Genomic DNA, 13795 nt, shown 5'->3' on the forward strand with positions numbered 1-13795 from the left:
TACATTACTAAACTCCTACTCCTAAATGGCTTAAATATTACCCCACCCTCTCCAAGTCTGATTTCCACTGCCCAGGGAAAACTCACACCAAGTAAAATTAAGGTGTTTGACTATCTGTATATGCATTTAACAACAACAGTGGAAATAAACTATCAATATGAAGAATTTTTAAATAAATGAGAAGGGATGGTATATTTAATGGTTTTAAACTATTTTTTTTTACATTTGTTCACTTGCTTCCTGGATTCTGGCCTAGGCCAAAATTATGTCATATATTTCAGGAGTCTTCATGGACATTGTTTCCCCCTTTCATGTAGAGGAGGAGTTTTCTCAGCTATGTACATTCTCATACCTGAGCTAAGGGCAGATGGATTCCAGAAAATAAATGTTACATTAATTATCTGCCCTTAAACAAGATGGGTGCAGCTAGAAATGCCAGAGGGGTGTTTTTCAAAGAGATTTCTCAACAAAAATAAAGTATGGATAGATGGGCAAATTTGTTTTGAGTATTAAAAATGAATTAAATGCTGCAACAAATTAGGTGACCTCTCTGATATAGGATAGCTCTCCTTCACATCCTAATAGACCAACCCAGGTTAACGGGATATTCTAGGCGAGCTAGCTCATTGTCAGTCCACCCATGGAGCAGGAACCATGACAGCCTGTTGTTGTTGCTATACTACGGTAGTCATAAATATTCTAATGGTCCTTGAAATTGTAACAATACCCTGTGACCCCTGCGTGGGTCCCTTCCCTGTTAATAGCCAGATATTGGCTGAGTTGTTGCGCATCTGTATTGTTTTGTGTTTGTTAAGAAAATAAAAAATGTTTAAAAAAAAAAAATGAATTAAATAGTTTTAATTTTCAGTTTGCGGTGCTCAGATACAGCTCCCTTCCACTTTAAAAGAACCCATAACTGCATTACCTGGCGTTTTCTTCATATCGGCCCGGAGTTTAGCGTTAAAAAGTTTCCACTTATACAGAGTGGACTATTCAGTCCCCAGGCTCTTCAATTCCACAGGAGCCATGAGGGTTAAATGGAGCCAGAGCCTTTTACTGATGTCAACCATACCATGATGGACATCAAAGAGCTCAACATGTTTCACCATTCAATGGCTTCCTCAGGAGACTCGTGAATTACAGACTGAATTAGTATATTACTACATCAATTGAATGTCATTAGTTAATAAAAAAAATGGACAATAAATCATCTGAAAGGCCATCTCACCCCGGATGCATGGCAAGAAATCCTTGGTGATCAATATGTAAACAGATGTTAAGACCCAGTAGGATTGCAGCTAGAGATATCAGTGTGTCATAGGAGAAATACAACCAACCAATGGGAGCCTCGTCATCAATTGATGTAGTTATATACTGATTTAGTCTGTATCTAAGGTATAAATATACCTATACAATTTACATGTTTGACTTAAATGTGTTATTTTTCTATTCATTTATAGAATTATTTTGCGCAGTGATTCACAAGACTCCTGAGGAAGCCACTGAATGGTGAAACATGTTGAGCTGATTGTGCACCCCTTATGACAGCATTAATCATCCATGATGGGTTTTTTTTTCAACTTTTGGATATTCATAATAAAATGTAGTGATTTTATGAATAATTGTTGGTATATCAATTTGTTTGGCACCTTAAAAATCCAATTACTTGTATCTGTAAACAATTTGTGTATTTCTGGGATGTGGGGTCTCTGATCCTCACATCCTTGGCTGATAATCCAATTCTTTATAAATAAATATATACATACACATACATATATATATATATATATATATATATATATATATATATATATATATATATATGTGTTGACCTCAGCCGTGGCCTGTACTTTGCCAAAGGGGCACACATAATATACAGTAAACGTAAGGCTACAAAAGACCGTGGACATATTTCAGGAGATAGCCAAAGACCAGTTGACACATTACATGTTGTGGTTGGAGAATGTAGACATGCTGCAGGACACAGAGACTTGGGAATATAACATGCGATAGTTAGAGATCATTGCCATCACAGCCCCCTTAAAAACCATGATCCCCCTCCCACCATCAACTGCTGGCCACATAACAAGAACCACGAACCACAGTCTGAACATGAGGGATTTTTGTACAACATGTTGTCCATCAATGTAAATTATTAGCTACTACCCCAATGCAACAATGATATGTAACTTCAGTGAAAGGATATATTTTATGATTACAGCAGCTCTTCATTTTAATGCTTTATTCTGCCTTCCATTACAACAGAGTGCTTTTTTTTTTAATAGCTTCATTACTTCTGTACAAAATACTCTGAGCTAGCCAAGCACAAAATCTATTCCACATGTTATACAACTTCTATTTAAGGCTGGGTAGCTATTACTGTACATTAATGCACATTAAAAAGGAAGATCCTATTTGCAGTCATATGCACGGCTCTTAGTATTTTCCAGCTAGGCTTTGAACAGGCATGTAATAACCCATCCATTAGGTGTAAAATGACATGTCTGGTGCTATTAGCGCCAAGCCATTAAAGAGGAAAAAACAATTAAAAAAAACCAAAAAAAAAAAACCACACACATAGACCAAAATTATACTCAGATTGCTCAATGTGAAATTGGAATAGTGAGATGTAAACATTAAACGAATCAGTGTCGAGGTGAGTTAACATTGTGACATTATCATCAAGGATTAAAAAGGACAACTTGATGACTTCTAGTAATCAGCGAACATAACATGGCATAGGTGCAGATACAGAAAGGTCGACCACTGAAAGATCTTTCATAGAGAAATCTTTCCATAGATATGTATGAATAGAAACATACAAGAGTGACAGCAGAAAAAAAAACACCAAGTGGTTCTTCACCCAGTCTGCCTCACTTAATTTTAATTTTATTTTTTTAACCCTTGTGTGTGAATATATGTCAGGGCTGGGCTCAGCCCTTCCTTCTCTAAACTGGCCGCTCAGCTGTCGCCTAATTGCAAGCTCCCATCTCTCCACAGTTACTCAGCTGTTGATGATATCCTGCTCGTCAGTCCTGCCTACTTAAGCCGTCCAAGTTCAGAGGAGCTCTGCCTTCGCCTTGGTCACATCACAGAAACTATCTCTCTTGCGATCCTGTTCCAGACTTGTTTGGCTGACATCCCTCCTGGCTCCAGATCCTGCTTGCTGTTCCATTACATTGATCCCTGACTTCTGGCTTGGCTGACTATCCGTTACGGTTACTGAACTTTGGCTATGTTTTGACTACTTTCGTTCTTTTTACTTTTATTATTAAACAAGTGTGATTTAACTGTACTTCTGTCTTGGCATGATTTCATGGTTTCTGACAATATAGTGTAGATCTGTGTTTATCCCAAGTATGTTTAAATCTAGTTCATTTACTGCCTACAAACTCAATACCTCTGCTGGAAGTCTGTTCCAAGCATCAATTCTTTCAGTAAAAAAATACTAAGGATAGTTTTGAATTCTCCTCCTGCTATTTATAGATCCACATATTCATACCTGTATGCAACCCTAACAATACATTTTTCAAGTTTGCTCCCTTTTGTTATAACTGTTCAATAAATACATTAAAAAAAATGTGGATTTTGCAAGAAATTTTGTGAGCTGAGAACTTTTTGTGCTCTCTGTGCATAAGTGAATGTTTGATAAATATCAGATTAACTACTTTATAAATATGTCTCCTAACCCCTTTACTGTCACCGAGGTACAGGATACATCTGTTGGTGGGGCCACTTACCATACACGTTGGGATGCATTTTGACGTGCGGTTATGTGGGAATTATTCATTCAGGCAGTTCCCCAACATAGAGATAAACCATGTCACTGTGTGCAGTAATAAAAATACAGAGTTCCTCTGAAAAAGAGCCGTCACATGTCACTACACACCTTGTGTGAAGTATGTTGCATTTAGGAGGGACTTTGCTCAGCCCGTGGCCACTTCACCAGTCCAGTGTACCTCTGTTACCAGAATGGGGTCCCGTTGAGCACATTTACTTTTACCATTTCACACAACACGCAAATAATCTCTAGCAACAATCTGGTCTTTTCCGATCTCCTAGGGCAGAGGTGTCAATCTCAATTTCATTGTGGGCCACATCAGCATTTTGGTTGTCCTCAAAGGGCCAGTAGTACCTCCAAGGCTATAGAAATTTATGCAGGGCTTTTTTTTCTCAGAGAATGGGTGCAGGAACTCAACCACGCACCCCACCGAACCACACTAAACGATGGGTGTGGACAAACTGCAAACAGTGGGAGAATCTTAAAGGGGCCAGGAGTGCGTTATGTGTGGAGTTCACAGGTGTGCCATGTACAGAGTGCAGAGTTCAGAGGTGCGCTACGTACAGAGTTCAGAGGTGCGCTACGTACAGAGTTCAGAGGTGCGCTACGTACAGAGTTCAGAGGTGCGCTACGTACAGAGTTCAGAGGTGCGCTACGTACAGAGTTCAGAGGTGCGCTACGTACAGAGTTCAGAGGTGCGCTACGTACAGAGTTCAGAGGTGCGCTACGTACAGAGTTCAGAGGTGCGCTACGTACAGAGTTCAGAGGTGCGCTACGTACAGAGTTCAGAGGTGCGCTACGTACAGAGTTCAGAGGTGCGCCACGTACAGAGTTCAGAGGTGCGCCACGTACAGAGTTCAGAGGTGCGCCACGTACAGAGTTCAAAGGTGCGCCACGTACAGAGTTCAGAGGTGCGCCACGTACAGAGTTCAGAGGTGCGCCACGTACAGAGTTCAGAGGTGCGCCACGTACAGGGTTCAGAGGTGCGCCACGTACAGGGTTCAGAGGTGCGCCACGTACAGAGGTGCGCCACGTACAGAGGTGCGCCACGTACAGAGTTCAGAGGTGCGCTACGTACAGAGTGCAGAGGTGCGCTACGTACAGAGTGCAGAGGCGCGCTACCTACAGAGTGTAGAGGCGCGCTACCTACAGAGTGCAGAATTCAGAGGTGCGCTACGTACAGAGTGCAGAGTTCAGAGGTGCGCTACGTACAGAGTGCAGAGGTGCGCTACGTACAGAGTGCAGAGGTGCGCTACGTACAGAGTGCAGAGGCGCGCTACCTACAGAGTGCAGAGGCGCGCTACCTACAGAGTGTAGAGGCGCGCTACCTACAGAGTGCAGAGTTCAGAGGTGCGCTACACCTACAGAGTGCAGAATTCAGAGGTGCGCTACGTACAGAGTGCAGAGTTCAGAGGTGCGCTACGTACAGAGTGCAGAGTTCAGAGGTGCGCTACGTACAGAGTGCAGAGTTCAGAGGTGCGCTACGTACAGAGTGCAGAGTTCAGAGGTGCGCTACGTACAGAGTGCAGAGTTCAGAGGTGCACTACGTACAGAGTGCAGAGTTCAGAGGTGCGCTACATAGACAGTGCAGGGTTTAGGGGTTTGCCATGCACAGTGTGCAGGAATCAGCTCTCTTTCACAGGCTGTTCACATCTCACTTCCACCCCTCCCCCTGGGTGCAAGGACCACATGAATTAGCCTGGAGGGCCGGATTAGGCCCGTGGGCCTTTTGTGGGGAAAAAAGGATGTCAATTTTGTTTGGGTGCAGGGTCGCACGACCACGCAATTGTCAGTTAAAATGACGCAGTGCCGAATCGCAAAAAATGGCCCAGTCATTCAGCAGCCAAATCTTCCGGGGCTGAAGCGGTTAATACAATCTCATGCAACTTAAAATGTTAATGGAATTTCAAGTCATTTTCAGTATATGTAAATCGGCAGTTTTCATTAAAAATAAAACCCGCTGATGCCTTCATGAAGGCACCTTGTTCAGCACTTCCTGTTAGGAAACAGGGCAGAGCATGGTCAATCTAATTGTGCTCCTGTGTTGTCAACCCTGTCACACAAGCTTCCATTGAAGACTTCAAGTGACCCTCAAGTTTCAACACACATTAAGCATGCTTGTTCCATTGGTCACCAGTAGGCCACCCACCCATGGCCATGTAGCTGGCGTCCATGTAGACATGAATTGGCTGCAGCATTGAGATGTAACAACAGTATAAAGACAAAACAAAAACAAAAAACACAGTCTTTTATCAAAAGAAAGAATGACAATACATTGCCAAGATATAAACTTCTGGTTAAATCACTGCCTAGCAGAAGAACTTGATCTTGCGGAGGATTCTGTTTTTCTTTATCTTGAAACGTGTTAAATATTGATACATGAAGTCAGGGAAAATATCCCACATCTTGTTTTCTTTGATGAATAAAAGAAGAATAAAAGCAAGCGGCATCAGCCGGCAGATTCTTATCAGCGTGCTGGCTCCACTCCAGAACAGTCTTCTAACTGGGAGAAAAACATAATAAACATCTTGTCATGAGCAGAATTAAAATCCATGTTATGGGCCCAATTTCCTTGGAGACCAGCACGTTGATGGAATGGAATTTATATGAGAGTTTAGTGGACCTATCAGAACACAGCACATGGAGAGTCTCCAGCAATTCTCTCCATCTTTCTACCCTTCCAGACCCCACGCTGAGCAGCAATAAATCCCTTAAGATGACACACAATCGCCTAGATCATGTCTAATGCCCTCGAGGAATGTTCATTCGCCTTGTGATCTGCCACTGCTTACACATGTTAACTTGTACACTAGCAAGATTGGATTTCCAGAACTCTTGGGAAACCTGTACTTTATTTAGAAAATGATGTAACTGATTACAAGGCTATACATCCCGCTGTGAAATGTTAAAATTTAAATGATCTTTCTTTTAATTTGTAGCCATCATTTTCTATATATGCCCCAAAATGTTGGTTTCTCACCTCTGCAAGCATCTCAATTGTCTTCTTTTTGGCTTGGATTTTCCAAAATGTTCATCGCCCTACTCCTGTGCTTGGTTCCCTGCTTTCCTCGGCATATGCATGTAATGCGAGGTCAACTGACATACTGTATTTTATCTATCCATCTACCTCGTTTTCGAACACTGCCATTTACCAGACTTACTGCAGAATAACCTGAAATTGTAACAAGGTTTACTAGTTTTAAGAGAACAAGTTTATAGAAAAATGGGCTTTTAAATGGTGGTCCCTTAGTAGAAATATCACATAAATGCATCGATCACATTGATGATTTTATGTGATATTTCTACAAGGGGGACCATTTAAAAGCCCATTTTTCTATAAACATGTTCTTTTTTATACTTATCGGGCTGGTGACCCCTAAGTTGTGTAGTGTGTGGGACTTGTTTTCCCCTCCTATATAGGCCTTCACTGTTGGCAACTTTTAAATTTTTGTTTACTAGTTTAGCTTCAGTGAATAATGTGTAATGATAATAAAAGGGAAGTGGTAAACTGCCAGAAGCTTTGCAAAAACTGAAAATTAATGTAAATTATACAAAAGGGGTCTTTTACAAAGAACAAGTAATGAGTTAAAGTGGAGCTCCACCCAAAAGGGGAAGCTCTGCTTGTTTCCTTCCTCCCCCTCCACAGTTATATTTGGCACCATCTGGGAGGAGCGGGTACCCGTTTTCTCCCACTTCTGGGAGACCTCGCCACGGACCTCGCCGCAGGAAGTTCGGCCCCTCCCTTGCTCCTTCCCCCTCGCCGCAGGAAGGTCGACCCCCCCTCCTTCTTCCCCCACCAACGGGCAATTCAGAAAGTGCAGGGCGCTTGGCGCAGTAGGGAACCAGAGCTGGTTTCCCTCACCAGGAATGGCGGCGGCAGCACCCAAGAGCCGATTGAAAATTTGGCTGGGGTGCTGACATTGAGGGACCCCTGGACAGATAAGTGTCCTAATATTAAAAGTCAGCAGCTATAGTATTTGTAGCTGCTGACTTTTAATTTTTAGAGGGGGGGGGGGACTCCACCTTTATCTTCAGTCTTGGACAGTTGTACAGGATACTCTCACATACTAATATCAGTTACTCTGATCATACTGCACACTGCAAGCTTTTCATAGTGTGCATTAGAAGGTGCAGTAAGCAGATAGAGCCCATCACGATTCCTGGCTGTAGGATGTCCAGTGTCATCTAGTACTTTCCTTCCCAGCCTTTCTGTCCCCGATCTACCCCTTTGGTTAATTGGATTTCAGAGCAAAAAAAAAGGAGCACTGCTCCTGGTCGGTCTTACAACTCAATTCCCTAGTGGGTGCAAGTTCTGCTCATAAATGTATGCATGCAAAGGGAGAAAGTCAGATGACTGCACACCAATGTCATAAAAAAAAAAAAAACCCTTCCTTATTAAAATGATTAAGCACCCTAGGAGGCATGAAACGTGTCAATAGTTTTCTCTGGGTTTTTTTTACGTGGCCCATCATCATAATGCTTTTAACAGTCTAAATAAAGAAGATGCTTTTTTTAGGACATTCGACTTTCTTTGTATTGGATTTCACTGCTTTCAAACATGGAGGCTCAGTAGCACATGTGGGCATTACCGAGGGTAGTCGGAATACAATGGCTGGATATTCTACACAGGGATCCCACTGGATCAGGGACAGGTTATTACAAGACAGGGGAGGGAAGATTGGAGGTGTTCTTATAGAAGTGTACACACCCCATAAAGTTGGTTTGGGATGGACTGGACAAAAAGGTGGGAGCAAATCAGTCTACAAGTATAAAAAACATTTGTGGGAACTCCCAACAGTGTTGTAAAGAACTTCCCGAACAATATATCCATTACAGAAAGAATGCCACAAGTGTTTAGCTGTTAAATTTGCAAAAGGTGACTACTTCCAAGAGTCAAACGTTTACATTACATTTGGTCAAACAACAATATAATAATGACGCCCCTAACTCAATACATTCACTAGTTCATTTTCAGGTTTATTAATTAGTTCTATGCTTTAATGTCAGATTCAATTAGATATTAAATAGCACATATTTTAATAAAAACTAAACAATGGGATAGAAGGTGACCAGAAATATCTCCAGCATAGAGAAACAGCAATAACCAATGTTTATGGCAGAGGGGAGGTGGGTTCAATCTCAGCCAGGTTCTTGGTGAAAGAAGTCGTCTAATTTTGTTCCTTAGGAACAAGCTACATACCTGTATATTACTTTGTCCAAATATCGCTAGGTGCTGTTTAACCACTTAAGGACCGAACCTCTTTTTGAGATTTGTTGTTTAAAAACAGTTTTTTTTGCTAGAAAATTACTTAGAACCCCCAAACATTATACATTGTTTTTTCTAACACCCTAGAGAATAAAATGGTGGTCCTTGTAACACTTTTTCACACCGTATTTGCGCAGCGGTCTTACAAGCGCACTTTTTTTGGAAAAAATACATTTTTTTTCAATTTAAAAAATAAGACAATAAGTGAAATTAGCTCAATTTTTTTTTTATATTGTGAAAGGTAATGTTACGCCGAGTAAATTGATACCCAACAAGTCCTGCTTCAAAATTGCGCCCGCTCATGGAATGGCGACAAACTAATAAAACACATAAAAATCTCCATAGGCGACTTTTAAATAATTCTACAGGTTGCATGTTTTGAGCTACAGAGGAGGTCTAGGGCTAGAATTATTGCTCTCGCTCTACTGATCGCGGCGATACCTCACATGTGTGGTTTAAACACCGTTTCCATATGCAGACGCTACTTACGTATGCGTTCGCTTCTGCACGCGAGCTCGGCAGGACGGGGCGCGTTTAAAAAAAAAAAATCTTATTTTACCTTTTATTTTTTATTTTTACACTGTTCTTTAAAAAAAACAATTCTGTCACTTTTATTACTATGACAAGAAATGTAAACATCCTTTGTAATAGAAAAAAAGCATGACAGGACCTCTTAATATGAGATCTGGGGTCAAAAAGACCTCACATCTCATAGTTACACATAGTTAAAATGCAATAAGAAAAATAGTTTAAAAAAAAAAAAAAAAAAAATTGTCATTTAAAAATGGCCCTTTAAGAGCTATGGGCGGAAGTGAAGTTTTGACGTTGTTTCCGCCCTGCAATGGTATGGAGATGGGTGGGGGCCATCCTCCCCTCACTCGTCTCCATGCCAAGGAAGGAGCAACATCCGATCGCCTCCGCCATTGCCGACGGCTCCGGTAAGCGGTGGAGGGCAACGGAGCGCGGCGGGAGGGGGGCCCTCTCCCGCCGCCGATAAAAGTGGTCTCGCAGTTAATCCGCCGCAGAGACCAATTTTATCGCCGGCCGAAGAAGAGGATACCAGGGTTATGGCAGCTAGCTGCTGCCATAACAATGATATTCCTCCTTAAAGTTAGGACGTATATCGGCGTGCGGCAGTCCGTAAGTGGTTAAGGACATCTGCAAGGTCTGACAGGGCACCACTCCTCCCTCCACAACTTTCCGAACACACAGCCAACAAGGAGACGGCTGCTTTGACTGGCAACACGCCTGCTCGTCTGGAGCATTCATCATAAGGAGGTTGTCTCGGGCAGGTGTTTGGAGACTGTGAAAAAGGTGCCATCGCCAAAGCAGCTGTCTCTTTGCTAGCTGTGTTGCTGGATGGCTGTGGAGGACAGCTGGTGCCCTTTCCCATCTCACAGCTAGGCTTATACCCTGTACACACGATAGGGTTTTCCGATGGAAAATGTGTGATAGGACCTTGTTGTCGGAAATTCCGACCGTGTGTGGGCTCCATCACACATTTTTCATCGGATTTTCCGACACACAAAGTTTGAGAGCAGGCTATAAAATTTTCCCGACAACAAAATCCGTTGTCGGGAATTTTGATTGTGTGTACACAAATCCGGCGCACAAAGTGCCACGCATGCTCAGAATAAATTAAGAAACTAAAGCTATTGGCTACTGCCCCGTTTCTAGTCCCGACGTACGTGTTTTACATCACCGCGTTCAGAACGATCGGATTTTCCGACAACTTTGTGTGACCATGTGTATGCAAGACAAGTTTGAGCCAACATCCGTCGGAAAAAATCCATGGATTTTGTTGTCGGAATGTCCGAACAAAGTCCGACCGTGTGTACGGGGCATTAGACATCACCTAGGACACATTTATCAAACACAAGGCCAAATCTGGCCCTCCAGGTAATTTCATGTGGTCCTCACACCCGACCTGCAGTTGCGGCAACCCCCATGTTTCTGTCATCACTTTTTTCAGTTGGTAGTAAAGGGGAGGACAGAACTCCTCTTACAGATCCCGCATCTCTCTGTGTAGCCACAGCCCCCCATCTCCGCCTTCCCTGGTCTCAGAATTCCAGGACTCCAGCCCACCTCTGGTCCTTCTCCAGACCCTTCACTTTCTGCTTCCCAGCTCTTCTTGGCAGCAGCACAAGGTAAGAGGGTGCATTGTGATGTAAGGGAGGGTGGGGGACTCGACTTCTGATGGTGTTGGGGGGGGGGTGCTCTGAACATCTTGTCCTACAGATACAACTGGTCCTTTGGGGGCAACCATAATGCTGATGCAGCTTGTGATTAAATTGAGTTTGACACCCCTGACCTAGGAAGATGAGAGAGAATGCTACATGTAATCTGTCCCATTGGGAACATAACACGTTAATAAAAAAATAAAAGAATAAAAGTGAGACTTCGTCTTAAAAAGTGGATGTAAATCCGATTCATTAAATTTGAGCTGGGCACATATACAGTATCTGCAGTGTTTTCTTATTCCTCTTCGAAGCACTAAGTCCTGTAGCTTTCTCCTGCTCTATTCTTCTGTTATCAGCCTGATTACTTCTGACAACTGTGATAAAACCAGCCTGAATTTTGTGTCAGGGTGGGTACTATAAATAGATTAGTAGAGAGCTGGTCTATTTACAGCACAGCTCTGCAAGTCTCTACCTATGTGGAGGGGAGGGAGGGGGTGCCTTTCCTCCAATCAGCTGTCTCGCAGTGTATGGCAAGAATCCCCACCCACAGGTGAGTCAGGAAGAGAAAATTCTAACACTATGTGCACTTTCTAAACAGTATATAAAGCTGAAGACAGCAGATATACACGTGAAACTTATTTAGGAGAATTTGTGTCATCTCCGTGTATCATCTGAGGCTGTTCACTTCACTGGGTATATGTGAGGGTTTACATCCACTTTAAAATCTGTTAGGGGTCTATTGGGTAGATGTTGGGACACATAGGGCAACAAATAGCTGGTAGAGGTTCTCTTTCTTTCATCTCTTTTTAAAACTAAACAAAGGTTTTGGCCGGGGTTGGGCTTTAGGTCCCGCATTGCAGCAGTGTGAACCGGCCCTCCATGTTAGGATGTTAACAAGGCTGAGAATGGCAGGCCTGTAACAAATCATTAAAAACAAAAACTATTTACATAGTAGACCTCATTTTTATTTTATTTAATTTTTCATTTTTTATTTAAATGTGGCAGTATTTAGCAGCTAGCTAGCTACATTCTGCCACATCCAGATAGTAAATGTACCTAGGAGAGACGAGCGTGATCTTTTGCCATAAACAGGTGTTACCGTTTTTCTGACCAGAACAGGTCAGACAACTGGATATCTGTCTCCTGACTCATCGGAGCAGGAAGGTATTCTCTTAAAAATAAAGAGTACATTTCTTCCACAACAGATTTCAAATAAGTGCCAACATGGAAGCCAGTAATGTTCTATTTGTCCAGAACGGAGCATCGTTCCATGAAAACATGATGTAGTGAAGGGGATGTAAATGTAGTGAAGGGGACGACCTGGCAGGCTGGACAATGACCCCTTCCATTTAGGACAGAAAATCGGAAAAATGTCACAGGATATTATGGAAAGGAAGACTGTCAACAGCATATTTTTCAATGTTGTTGTATAAACACTAAAACAACCTTGAGCAACTTTGATGTGATCATTTTTGCAATAATCCTCTAAAAACCAGTGCTACTGTTTTGAGCCACCAGAAATACTTTGTCAGTAAAAGCCCAACTCCGCCTTAGGAGAACGTAGTCATTGTCCATCGCTAGTCTCTGCACCATTCAGCCAAAAAGGGGATGAAGCCCCAAGAACCCATAAAAAAGGCAGTTGTACAAAGTTGTTTGTAAAAAAAAAAATAGGATAGAAATGAGGGATGACCAAATAAAATGGTGGCCCCAGCCTAGACTTGTGCTTCAAAATGAGTATTCAAACACAAAAAAGCAAGGTTTATAAAAAGGAATAATCCATAAAATTAACTCATAATGAAACGATAAGGCAGCCTAAATAGAGTGGAGATGATACGTGGAAACTGCCCCCTTGGCCAGCCCCCAGAAGTAAACAGTCCCGGGGACCCTTCTAGACTTATGAGGCAGTGGTGTCCTGATGGTTATGAGTTTCAAGTACCATGGACTTCCAGACCATTTGCAATAAGCAAGGAATATACAAGTGCATTACAATTTTTTGTAATATCGGTCTGAAGTTCAGCTTCATCATGAAATCGGAGGCTGGTGGAGGCTGGGGAGGATGCTAGAGCACTTGCCATAATGTACAAGTATGCTCACTAATCAGTGTGCCATCCTCCTGCACTGACCACTCCATGCTCTGCCTCACCCCCACTGCTATGTTCTACTCCACTTTTTCCATATTGGATATCTTCTCTCTTTGGCCATTGATGGTGTAATGCAGGCCAGTCAAGTTCCTCCACCTCAAACTCGCTCATCCATGTCTTCATGGACCTTGCTTTGTGCACTGGTGCGCAGTCATGTTGGAACAGGAAGGGGCCATCCCCAACCTGTTCCCACAAAGTTAGGAGCATGAAAATGTCCAAAATGTCTTGGATTGCTGACGCCTTAAGAATGACCTTCACTGGAATTAAGGGCCAAACCCATCCCCTGAAAAACAATCCCACACCATACACCCCCCCCCCCCCAGCAAATGACCAGTGCACAAAGTAAGGTCCATAAAGACATGGATGAGCGAGTTTGGGGTGGAGGAACTTGACTGGCCTGCACAGAGTCCTGACTTCAACAAGATAG

The 13795-nt window shown here is 42.6% G+C and overlaps 1 protein-coding gene across 2 annotated transcripts in view; it reads right to left on the reverse strand.

Moving 5' to 3' along the window:
* ME3 (malic enzyme 3) overlaps positions 1 to 13795 on the reverse strand; it is a 254281-nt gene that overhangs the window by 167176 nt on the left and 73310 nt on the right. The gene's annotated exons all lie outside the window — the stretch shown is intronic.

The sequence above is a fragment of the Aquarana catesbeiana genome, linkage group LG02, assembly GCF_042186555.1.
Source record: "Aquarana catesbeiana isolate 2022-GZ linkage group LG02, ASM4218655v1, whole genome shotgun sequence".
NCBI classification, from domain to species: Eukaryota; Metazoa; Chordata; class Amphibia; order Anura; family Ranidae; genus Aquarana; species Aquarana catesbeiana.